Below are 12,848 nucleotides of genomic sequence, written 5' to 3'. Positions count from 1 at the left end.
TCATCATTTTTCATAAATGCATATTGCTATATATAGGAAAGCTGTTGATTTTTTAAATTAAACTTTTCATTTTGAAATAATCATGGATTTGTGAAAAGTTGCAAGAAATTATGCAGAGAGATCTATGTAGCTTTTCCTAGTTTCCTGAATTGGTAACATCTTACTGGGTTACTGACATTGATACAGTCAAGATGCAGAACGTTTCTACCACTATGAAGGTCCCTCATGTTGCTTTTTTATAGATACACTCACTTCCCATCCACCCCTACCTCCCCCTTAACCCCTGGCAACTACTAGTCCACTAGAATACTCCATGTCTTTCTTTCTTTGTTTTATCTTAGGGAAGGAGACAGTGTACATGAGTGGGGGGCGGTGGGGGGGTGGAAAGAGAGAGAGAGAGAGAGAGGATTTCAAGTAGGCTCCACACTCAGCACAGAGCCCAGCTCAGGAACTCGGGGCTTGATCCCACCTCCCTGGGATTATAATCTGAGCTGAAATCAAGAGTCAGTCGCTTAACTGAGCCGTCTATTGCCCCTCTATTTTTTTTTCCAATATATCATATAAGTGGAATCATACAATATGTAACCTTTAAAATCGGCTTTTTTTCATGCAGCACAATCCTCTGGAAATTGACCCAAGTTCCTGCACAGACCAATAGCTTTTTCCTATTTACTCCACCGAGCAGCATTCCACCATAAGGATATGCCATTGTTTGTGTGACCATTTACCTGTGGAAGGACATCTGGACTAATTCCACTCTATTACAAATAAAGCTGCTATGAACATTCATGTAAAGGTTTTTGTGTAAACAAAATTTTTCATTTCTCTGAGACAAATGCCCAGGAATTGCTGGGTTGTGTAGGGCAGGCACATGTTTCGGGTTTTTTGAGACACTGCCAAGCTGTTTTCCAGATCATCGGTATCATTTTACATTCCCGCCAGCAGTGTACAAGAGATCCGGGTTCTCGGCATCCTTGCCGGCATTTGGTGTTGTCATTTTTTTTTTTTGACTTGAGCCATTCTCATGGTGTTTTAAGGATGAATAATCATGATAAATAGCTTTTCCTGTGCTTCACTATCATCTGTATATCCTCTTTGGTGTAGCGTCTGGTCATATTTCATATACTTCCCCCAATTTCTTTTAAATGCTGTTGCGTTCTGAGAGTTCTTTGTATTCTAGAGCTAGTCGTTTGTCAAAGATGCGCTTTACAAATGTCTGTCCCTATTTCATTCTCTTAATAGGGTCTATGGACAGACCAAAAGTTTTTAATTTTGATGGTTTATCTATTTTTGCTTTTATGTAGTATGCTTTGGGTGTTAAGTGTAAGAATTCTTGACTTAACCCCAGATCCTACTAATGTCCTCCTAGGTGGGAGCAGGAACTGCATTTCCCCAGAAGGTACCAGTGATACCTGCCCGATGGGAAGAGGGAGGCACCCCACGACTGCTCCCCAGATGGCTTATACTGACGGGGTGGGAGGGGGCCTCGTTACGCTGTGGGGCAGAGGCCCAGGCCCTCCGTGTGGTTTCCCCCAACACTGTGTGTGTGTGTGTGTGTGTGTGTGTGTGTGTGTGTGTGTGGCGGGGGGCTGGGAGGAGTCCTTGGTGTTCATCTCCAAATATGGATGTATGAGGCAAAAAGAAAGCCCAGGAAACCCATCGCTATTGCCTTCCCTGGGTCCTGAGGTCTCTAACCAGTCTATACTTTTCAGAGTCTTTTAGTATACATTTTATATTAAAGGTTTCTTTTTTAATACATTTTATATATACAGGGTTTCTGGCTGTATTTACAGGACTAGGAAAAGGTGTATCTCTTATCTTTCCAGAAGTAGAAATGTTACTGATTTTTGTTTGTTTTGTATTCACTCTAAAAGTTTTTCCAATATATCTTTTCATTTCCAGGTGGACAACCCTATTGCTGGGAAAACAGGGGTGTTGTTCATTTATTATGAATATTTATGTCCATATATTTTTCTTGGCTTTTCACATTGATTGATATGGGTTTGAGTTGGCATTCAGTGCCCTAAAATGTAATAGGCTTTTAATCTAACTACCGAGGATCATAGACACAGGACAGGAGACACAGCAGAAAGAAGGGAGAGAGCACCTTCACACCATTGGGAGGCCCCACATCCTCACTTGTCCGTTAGCTACAAAGCCATTTACTGCTCTCACAGAGGAGGTTCAAGTTCTCACCAGCTACTACTTGACTCAAAGAAGCCACAGACTATTTCCAGCAGTTTTTTTTTATCTACCGTTTATTCATTTTTGAGAGACAGAAAGAGACAGAGCAGGAAAGCAGGAGGAGCAGAGAGAGAGGGAGACACAGAATCTGAAGCAGATTCCAGACTCTGAGCTGTCAGCACAGAGCCTGACGCAGGGCTTGAACTCACACACCGTGAGATCATGATCAGAGCTGAAGTCAGACGCTTAACCAACTGAGCCACCCAGATGCTTCTCCAGCAGTTGTTTTTAGTCATAGGTTTGTAGTCACAGAGTCCCCAAGGCCTGCCTGCCAGAGTTTTCCTGATCAGGTCGACTCCCACAGGGCCAATGAGGCAGCCAGAGCGTTTCCACATTGATCTGTGGTGTGCATGAAAGCAGTGACATAAGAAGTCAAAACTTTCATTCAGGTCACTTTCCCCAAGTAAGTCTGGATCAGCCCAAACCCTATGTCACCTCCTACTCACGATGAGGATTTACAAGGGAAAGTTTGACGAATAAGAGACCTTTTTTATACCATATTTTATTCCTGACTTCCACAGGTTTGAAAGTGAAAAGAGTTGACCTGAGAGGTCAGCTTTTAGTGTAATGTTTGCTGTCAGCTTATGAGAAAGGTAACCTTAATAACCTATGGCACGTCCATCTGGCCTGGCTGCCTAAGATTTTTATTTTATTCAAGAATGCATGTAAATTTTATCGTCATCTTTCAGCATCTGTGAAGCTGATCATATGACTTTCCTCTTTTAGTTTATTAATGTAGTGATTTGCATTAATAGGTTTCCTAATGCCAAACCAGCTTTGCATTATGGAAATAGGCCCTCCGTGGTCCGGGTGCTTTTAAGGCATACATATTATGCTGCACTCAAATTGATAATATTTTATTTAAGAGTTGTATGCCTAAATTCATACATGGGATTGACTAAGGGTTTGCCTTCGGTCATAGCCTTGGCCAGTTTTTGTATTGGAATTAAGTATTGGATTGGAATGCTATACTTGGAAATATTTAGTTTGATCTGTGTTCTGACACTGTTTAAATAACCAAGGAATTATTCAAGTTGGTTGCATCTTGGGGAGTTGATTTGTCTGCTTTTACATTTTTTAGGAGGGTCATTGGGTTATTTACATTTTTTGGGTAATTTTTGTTAATATGTATTTCTAAAATTGTGTATTTCATCTGTTTTCTGATGTGTTGTTATAAAGCTATGGGTAATGTTCTTTTATAATTAAAACAGAAGTGTTTAGCAAATCTATAGAAATTGAAAGTACTTTGATAGATTGTTGCCTGGGGTTGGAGGCGCTTAAGGAAAGTAGGAAATTTGTGCAGAGTTTAAGGCTTATTTTTGGAGTGATAAAAATGTCCTAAAATGGACTGTGACTGCACAACTCTGTCAAGATATTAAACACCAGTGAGTTGTAAACTTTTTGCAAATTGTATGTGATTTATCCCTCAATAAGGCTGTTATAATTTTAGAGTCTTTTATTGGTATGTTTTCTCTGATTTCTTTTTTTATATATAACTTTTATTTGTTTATTTTGAGAGAGACAGAGAGAATGAGCAGTGGAGGGGTGAAAAAAGAGAGAGAGAACCCTAAGCAGGCTCCGTGCTCAGTGAAGAGCCCAATGTGGGGTTCAGTCTCACCGCCTTCAGATCATGACCTGAGCCAACATCAAGAGTCAGACACTTAACTGACTGAGCCACCCAGGCACCCTTGTCTTCTCTGATTTCTAATGCTAAATTATATTTTCTCTCCCTTGATTTAAAGTTTTTTTAGATGTTTATTTATCTGTTTCAAGAGACAAAGAGTACACGCATGTGCATACCCCAGCATGGGGCAGAGAGAGAGAGAGAGAGAGAGAGAGAGAGAGAGAGAGAGAGAGAGAGAGAATTCCAAGCAGGCTCCACACTGCCAGCACAGAGCCCGAAATGGGGCTCAAACCAATGAACTGTAAGATCGTGACCTGAGATGAAATCAAGAGTCAAGGCTTAAGCAGCCAAGCCATCCACGTGCCCCAAGTTTACCTTTTTAAAAAATTGTTCTTCCTCAAAGACCCAGCTGCTACCTTTGTTAATCAAGAGAACTCATAAATATATTGCTTTGTTGACTGTGCTTTTTTTTTTTTTAGGTATTAGCATTTTAAAAAATTCTTATATAGAGAGAAAGAGCAGGAGAGAGAGGCAGAGGGGGAGAGTAAGAGAGAGGGAGAGAGAAAATCCCAAGCAGGTTCCCCACTCAGCACAGAGCCTGATGCCGGCCGGCTCTATCCCACAACACTGGGGTCATGACTAGCCAAAAGCAAGAGTTGGACTCAGTTGACTGAGCCACCAGGCGCCCCTACCATGCATTATTTTATTAACTCCTTCTCCTTTCCCAGGGAATATTATGTTGATTTTCTACCTTTTATACTTGAGTGCCAGGGGTACTGCTGATAACACAGTGCTTTCACTGAGTTTCATTGCATTACAGTGAAATTGTAATTTCAGTTTTGCTTTGCTCTTTAAGAATTACTTAAATTTATGTACTTTTTAAAAAAAATTTTAATGTTAATTTAATTCTGAGAGAGAGAGAGAGAGAGAGAGAGAGAGAGAGAGAGAGAGAGAGAGAGAAACAGGGAAGCAGAGCTGGAGTACCGAGGGACAGTGAGGGGGCAGACCCAGAATCGGAAGCAGGCTCCAGGCTTGAAACTGTCAGCACAGAACCCTGACGACGCAGAACTTGAACTCACCACATGATCATGACCTGAGCTGAAGTCGGGACACTTAACTGAGCCACCCAGGCACCCCTTAAATTTATGTTCTTAACTTTCTAGGTAGCTAGGGTTTCTTTCTTTCTTTCTTTCTTTCTTTCTTTCTTTCTTTCTTTCTTTCTTTCTTTCTTTCTTTTCTTTCTCTCTTTCTTTCTTCCTTCCTTTCTTTCTTTCTTTCTTTATTGTTGATTTCTAATACTGTTGCATGAGAACATGTGTTTTCTGAACATATGTATGTATGTATTTTCTCAGTGTATAGGGTTCAAAATTCATTCACATATTTTTGTGTGGAGAGCCTCTTAAGATATAAATTCAGGGGCGCCTGGATGTCTCAGTGGGTTAAGCATCCGACTTTGGCTCAGGTCATAATCTCATGGTTTGTAAATTCCAGCCCCGCACCGGGCTCTTTGCTGACCCCTCAGAGCCTGGAGCTGCTTCAGATTCTGTGTCTCCCTCTCTCTCTGCCCCTCCCCTGCTTGCGCTCTGTCTCTGAACAATATGTGTTAAAAAATTGTTTTTTTTTTTAAAAAGATATAAATTCAATCATGTTCTTTCCATTGCACATGGGATGCTGTGCAGAGAGCCCTCCTTGTGGCCTGTGAGCTCTTTGATGCGGCCCCTCCTGCTTCCTATTCTCTTGGAGCCCTCGGGCCCCACTTGTCCTCCGTGGAGCTGCTCCTGAGCCCACCCCGCAGCCTCCCCCTCTTCCCCTAGGCCTGCCCCAATCTCTGTCCTCCCCTAGCTTCCTATGGTGGTCCTTAACATCCTGCCTTACAGCTCACTCTGGTACAACCCGCTCCCCTCACTATATCCCCCCCACACTTCCCATGCTGCCCCTGGGCTTCCCCCAGTCCTCAGCCCAGCTTTCCCGGGGCGCCCCTCGGTCCCCCCGCAGCCCCCCAGGCCCAGCCACGGGAGTTCCAGGCTTGCTCACCTCGGCTGCTCTTAGTGCTGCCCCCTCTGCAGGGGCTGTTTTTCCTCCGAGGTGCCAGGTGGAAGGTTCCTTCTCCTGCTCTAGATCCGGAATGAGCAGTGTATCCCCGGAAGGGCCTTCTGGACCAGCCTATCCCAGAGGCTCCCCACCCGTGTTACCCTTTCCCTGGGGCATTCGGTTTTCCTCCAGAGACTGGCCTTCCCCCCATCATTTCCTTCGTGGCAAAGCAGCCTGGGGGAAATGGCCACGGCTGTGTTGTGCCTTGTCCTACATCGAGGGCCCATAGTGCCTGTGAGCTAGTCAGTCAGTCAATGTCTCCCGGCCACTATTTTCCTAAGAGCCCCGGGAGGAAAATAAAAAGTCATTTTGGGGTTTTAAGTAAACGTGCTATTTTAGGTTAATTACAAGAAAAAGCGTTGTTGGTTTTCAAAAGCCCTTTAAAATGCCTCCTCACGTTTCGTTTCATTGGAGGCTGCTTGTACAATGAAATATTACAGCATCAAACATTTGCTTAAAGATCTTTTTCCAGGCTTTTTTTTTTCTTTTTGGTTCATTCTGCCAAAGTTTTGGATCTAGTTTCACACTTTTCTTGCTCTTTTGAAAAATGTATTTTTGGGGCGCCTGGGTGTCTCAGTCAGTTAAGCATCCAGCTTCAGCTCAGGTCATGATCTCACAGTTCACAAGTTCAAGCTCCTGCATTGGGCTCTGTGCTGACAGCTCAGAGCCTGGAGCCTGCTTCGGATTCTGTCTGTCTGTCTGTCTCTCTCTGCCCCTCCTTCATTCACGCCCTGTCTCTCTCTCAAAAATAAATATTAAAAAAAATAAAAATGTACTTCATTGATGTTTACTTGACACACAATGTTACATTCGTTTCAAGTGTAAAACAGTGATTGACAGCTGTGTGTGAGTTCTTACATTACTTTTAAATGAAAGCATAACAGAAAGCTCTTCAAATGCAGATCAATACAACCTAATGCATTATGCGTGTTGATGAGTATTTTGCCTTAAATGAGAAGATGCTGTTTTCCTTTCTAATATGAAATATTAATAGATTCTTGTTATAAAAGATGCAGGCAATACATAAATTAGAATAAAAATGAAAGTTCCCCCCTCCCTCTCTGCCTCCCACTGCCTGCCACACTGGGTGATGACTTTAGGATGCATCCAACTCTCTTTTTGTGCATTCATATTTATGTACATCTGTGTGTACATGTACAGGCACAAACATACAGTTTTTTTCACATATTTTTAAAAAAATAAACTTACATACTTTAAAATTTTTTGAATGTTTATTTATTTTTAAGAGAGAGACAGTGTGAGCAGGGGAGGGGCAGAAAGATTGACACACACAGAATCCAAAGCAGGTGCCAGGCTCTGAGCTGTCAGCACAGAGCCTGAAATGGGCTGAAACTCATGAACCGTGAGATTATGGCCTGAACCAAAGTCGGACACTTAACCGACTGAGCCACCTAGGTGCCCCTAAGCTTACATACGTTTGCCTCATTTCCCTCCTTGGTGATATTTAGACATTTTCCCTGCTCAGTGATTTTATTTCAGACATTGGGGTGGAAGTACATACTTGACTTTTGCTTGGATGGCATGAGTTCGTTTATACACGGATTTTATTTGATAGATGCAGTACTGTAAATGTACTCTTTCTCTTCCTCCTGGTTTCCTTAATAACATGTTCTTTTCTCTAGCTTACTTTATTATAAAAATACAGTATAAAACTCATATACAAAATGTGTGATAATCAACGGTTTCTATTATTGGTAAGGCTTCTGGTTAACGGTAGGCTACTAGTAAAGTTTTGGGGAAGTTAAAAGTTGCATGTGAATTTTGGACCATGGGAGTGGGTGTTTGCACCCCTATCCCCTCTGTGGATCGAGGGGCAGCTGTATAAAGGGAGTTCCTCCTCTTTGAAAGGCAGCTGTGGGGTGCCTGGGTGGCTCAGTCGGTTAAGCGTCCGGCTTCGGCTCAGGTCATGATCTCACGGTCTGTGGGTTCAAGCCCCGCGTTGGGCTCTGTGCTGACAGCTCAGGGCCTGGAGCCTGCTTCGGATTCTGTATCTCCCTCTTTCTCTGACCCTCCCCTGCTCGAGCTGCCTCTCTCAGTCTCTCAAGAATAAATTAAAAACATAAAAAAAAATTTAAAGGCGCTGTGCGCATTTCCCCGCAGTGCACCATATACACCTGTGCTGAGAGGCAGTTAGGTCATGTCCACTGTTTTGCTATCACAGACATGACCAGAGTGAACATGCATTTTCATCCTTGTTTTTTGTAAATTTACACATAGTCAGGTACTAACAAGAAAATAGGGGCGCCTGGGAGGCCCCGTTGGTTAAGTGTCTGACTTCAGCTCAGATCATGATCTCACAGCTCGGGAATTCAAGCCTCACACTGGGCTCTGTGCTGGCAGCTCAGAGCCTGGAGCCTGCTTCAAATCCTGTTTTTCCCCTACCCCCACCCCCCGTCCTTCCCCTGCGTGTGCTCTGTCTCTCTCTCTCTCTCAAAAATAAATAAACATTAAAAAAATAAAAAATAAAGAAAACAAACATAATCGCCATCACTGTAGTACAGAGTGGATTAAAATATTTTTCCTATTTAGAATTGCCACAGGAACTAGACATTCAAGTGGAAAATTTCATAAAAGATCTACATTTAACTCATTATAATAGAGGTTTAGGTGTAATTTTGAAACGTGCTACTTGTCACTTTTATACAGAACTAGTACTAATTGCTGTGTGACAGCAGCGACGGTGGTGGTCACTGGGTGTCTGGAGCACCTGCAATGTTGAAGACACTGCTCAGGGCACATAATATATGTTCATTCATTTACTCCTGACAACCGGGAATGGGGGAAAGGTACTGTTTGATCTCCACTTTACAGGTCAGGATATTGAGACCTTGGGAGTTAAGTCATAGAGGTAGCAGGTGCTGGCTTCAGTCATCCTGTGCCCATAACCACTGGCAAATCATTATGTTTCTGTTTTACATATTTTCACTTTAGACAGATACTAACAGTTCAAAAAGAAGAAGAGGATGAGAAGCACAGAAGGTGGAAGTAACGACTGTTATATTTACTTTTGGTCAAATAAATCATTGAATACACGGGAAATACTTAACTATATAGAGAAGAATTTCAAGGAATTTAAAGGATAGTTTATATGTGACAACAAACAGAAGTGAAAACCGTGCGCAGTTTTGTAAGAAATGTGAGCTCTCCTCCGGCCACTTCAAGCATGTAACTGGGAGAAGTAACTTTCCCTGTGAGTCAACAGTAACATGAGTTATGTTGTTCTTACCCATGGCCACACCACTGTTTTTCGGACCCTGAGTCCTTTCTAATTAGATCCATCACACTGCAGGGACCGTGGGACATACCCTCGTCAGGCGGAAGCCTGGCTGTCCCTGACCCTGCTCTGCCTGCTTTCTGCCCACTAATTGGACATCTCTCATCTCTGCCCAGGTTATGTGCCTGTAGCGCCAAGAACAAAATAAAAGGTGGCCTCAGGAGATATGACACCTGGACAAGTGTTTTGATGGGAAGCGGGTCTCTCTACCTTGTTATTTCTTGTTTGTTTGCATTTCTGTTGGAGAACTTGATTTCAGCCTCTCCCCTGTGAGCGCCTCCCAGGTATAATAAGTGATTTCTGGTAGGTGAAGCCGGAGTACATGCTCTGTTCCTAAAAGTAATGAGCAAAGAATATTTCATAGAACCCAGGAGAACAAGTGATAAAAGAAGAAGCACTTGGTAGCGAAGGAAGAAGGCATGATATACTTGGGAATTATAATTTCCACCTTATCCTTATTTCCAAGTCCACCCAAGAGATGTGGAAGGGATCATGATTTTGTTAGGAGACTGTGTCTTGCATTTGTGTGCAGAAAAGATAGGCTGGAGTAGGCTTGTATTGACTTGGGAGAATGGCTTATTAAATTATCAGATTTTGTGATCCAGTTACAGCCATTATTAAAAATTATATTACATAAATTACAATTAAATGCTTTCTAATAAAAGCAAAGGTAATATATACTCAGAATTCACCATTCTTTATAAATACACTTCTCTGTTTTCGTGATTTCGAGGTTATTTACATCTATTATATCCTTACGCTAGAAATACTGTATAATGTGTTATATTAATAGGGTTCTCCAGAGAAGCAGAACCAGAGGGAGATATGCAGATGACTCTTAAACCGCACAGGCTTGAACTGCTTGGGGCTACTTATATGTAGATTTTTTTCATACAGTACTGTACTGTAAATGCATTCTCTCCTAAAACTTTCTCGGTCTTACTCTATTATATGAAATAACAAAATTAGCAAGAACTGAGGGGCTCCTGGGTGGCTCAGTCAGTTAAGTGTCTGACTTCTGCTCAGGTCATGATCTCATGGTTCATGAATGTGAGCCCTGCATGGGGCTCTGTGCTGACAGCTCGGGGCCTGGAGCCTGCTTCAGGTTCTGTGTTTCCCTCTCTCTCTGCCCCTCCCCCACTCACATTCTGTCTGTCTCTCTCTCCAAAAACAAACATTAAAAAAAATAGCAAGAACTGAGATAGACTGATATTCTTCCTGTATCTGATAAACTATAAAGAATTATGACTTTAAAACTATAATACACATAGATGTTTAATATTCTAAATAAGAGTTCTAAAAAAGAGAATTCAATGTCTAGAGTATAATACATATTACGTACAAAATATGTGTTAATTGACTACTCATGTTATTGGTAAGGCTTTTAGTCAACAGTAAGCTATTAGTAGTAAAGCTTTTGGGGAGTCATAAGTTACCTGCAGATTTCCAGCTGTGCAGGGGGCTGGCACCTGTAACCCCTGCACTGTTCAAGGGTCAGCACGTACATACAGGCATACACATACATAAAGAGAAATCTACTATATATGAAGAGGTTTGCTATGTGGAACTGGCTCACATGATTGTGGAGGCTGAGAGGTTGTGTGATCTGCTGTCTTCGAGCTGGAGACCCAGGAAAGCCAGTGGTGTGATTTGGTCTGAGTCCAAAGGCCTGGGGAGCAGGGGAGCCTACAATGTAAATCCCAGGCAAAGGGCCAGAGAAGGTGAGGGGAGATGTCTCAGCTCAGCAGTGAGGCAGGAACAAAGGGGTGAATTCCTCCTTCTTCCAACTTCTATTCCTTTCAGGCCTTCAGTGGATCGGATCATGCCTACACTCTTTGGGGAGAACAGTCCACTGAGTCACTGACTCAAATGATAATGTTATCCAGAAATACCCTGCTCTGGGTGCCTGGAGCTGACGTGTGAAATTAATCATCCTGTGTGTGCTACTGCGGTCTTCTCACAGCACTTTCACCAGCGTCCTGCTGGTAGCCTGAAACTGGCAGTGGTGGGAGGAGAGATTTTTTTTTTTTAATCATGTTGCTTTTACTAAGACATTGAATTCTCTTTCTTAGAACTCTTACTTGGAGTGTTAAATATCCATGTGTTTTAACTTTTCTATTATAGTTTTAAAGTCATAATTATTTATAGTTTATCAGATACAGAGAGAAGATCAGTTTGTTTCAGTTCTTGCTAATTTTTTAGCACTTCGGTGTTAATTTGAGTAAGATACATCCTGTAAATCAGCAAAGACTAAAAATTAGGGGCTGATTTATTATCTTGGTGGTGGTCCGTATCAGGTATAGATTTTCTCCTTCTCCTCCTCTCTTCCCTCTTCTTTTTTTGGAAAGGCCAAATAGTAAATATTTCAGGTTTTGCAGGACAGATGGTGTCTATTGCAACTATTCAACTCTAACATTGTAACACAAAATTAGTCACAGACCATAATTCAGTGAATGGGCATGGCTGTGTTTTGATAATACTTTATTAAACCAGGTGGTAGACTGGATTTGGTCCATGGATGACAGTTTGCCAACTCTAGGTATATATTTTAAAAAGTGGTGGGAAAAAATGTTAATAATACAGATTAAACATTAAAGTGTGTTTGTGTCTATGGCCATGACACTGAATATAGCACAAAAAGGTGAGGACATACTCTTCTACTATCCTAAAGTAATATGATTCAACAAAGAAGTTGCTCATTTCAGGTAAAGTTCCAAAGGTCTTTGTTATTTCACTTTTACCATATTTCACTCTTACCACCATACCATATTTCACAGTTTACCATATTGGTGAACTTATAAAAAAATGCCAATCAAGCTTTATTCATAAACTGGTTTATTTGAATAATAAAAATCGATAATGAATTTTGCAAGAAATAGCAATGTCTTAAAATGCCTACACAGCAGGAGGATATGGAAGATGTAAACATATATGTTCCAAATAACAGAACAGTAAAATATATGAAGCAAAACTGAAAGAGATACCTGGGTGGCTCAGTTGAGTGAGCATCCAAGTATGGAGTTGAGCTCAGGTCATGATCCCAGGGTCATGGGATCGAACACCATGTCAGGCTCTATGCTGGGCATGGAGCCTGCTTGGAATGACTCTCTCTCTCTCTCTCTCTCTCTCTCTCTCTCTGTCTCTTTTCTCTTTCTCCCCTCTCCCTCTCTCTCCCCTGCTCATACTCCATCTCTAAAACAAACAAAGTATCTGACACAATGAAGGGAGAAACAGTTGATTCAACAGTTGATTTAATAGTTGGAAGCCAGTTCAATGATGGATAGGACAAGATGGAAGATCAAAAAGAAAGTAAGAGATCTGAACCACACTGTAAACCTGACAAACATTTTAGCACACTCCACCCAACACAATGGACTCTATATTCTGTTCAATTGCATGTGGAATGTTCTCCAGTATAGACCATATATTAGACCATAAAGTTCACAGACTACAGTGAAATAGTCAAGAAATAGCAAATCAAACTAAAGTTATAGTTGCATAAATCATAGTTAATATGTGAAATATACTTATCTATGATATATAGATTTTTATATTGTTATTATTGTAATTGCTTGTTACAAATGCTTTGTGCTA

The sequence above is a fragment of the Suricata suricatta genome, chromosome 9 (genome assembly GCF_006229205.1).
Source record: "Suricata suricatta isolate VVHF042 chromosome 9, meerkat_22Aug2017_6uvM2_HiC, whole genome shotgun sequence".
NCBI classification, from domain to species: Eukaryota; Metazoa; Chordata; class Mammalia; order Carnivora; family Herpestidae; genus Suricata; species Suricata suricatta.
The sequence above is the reverse complement of the archived record's forward strand: the minus strand, read 5'-3'. Positions refer to the sequence as shown.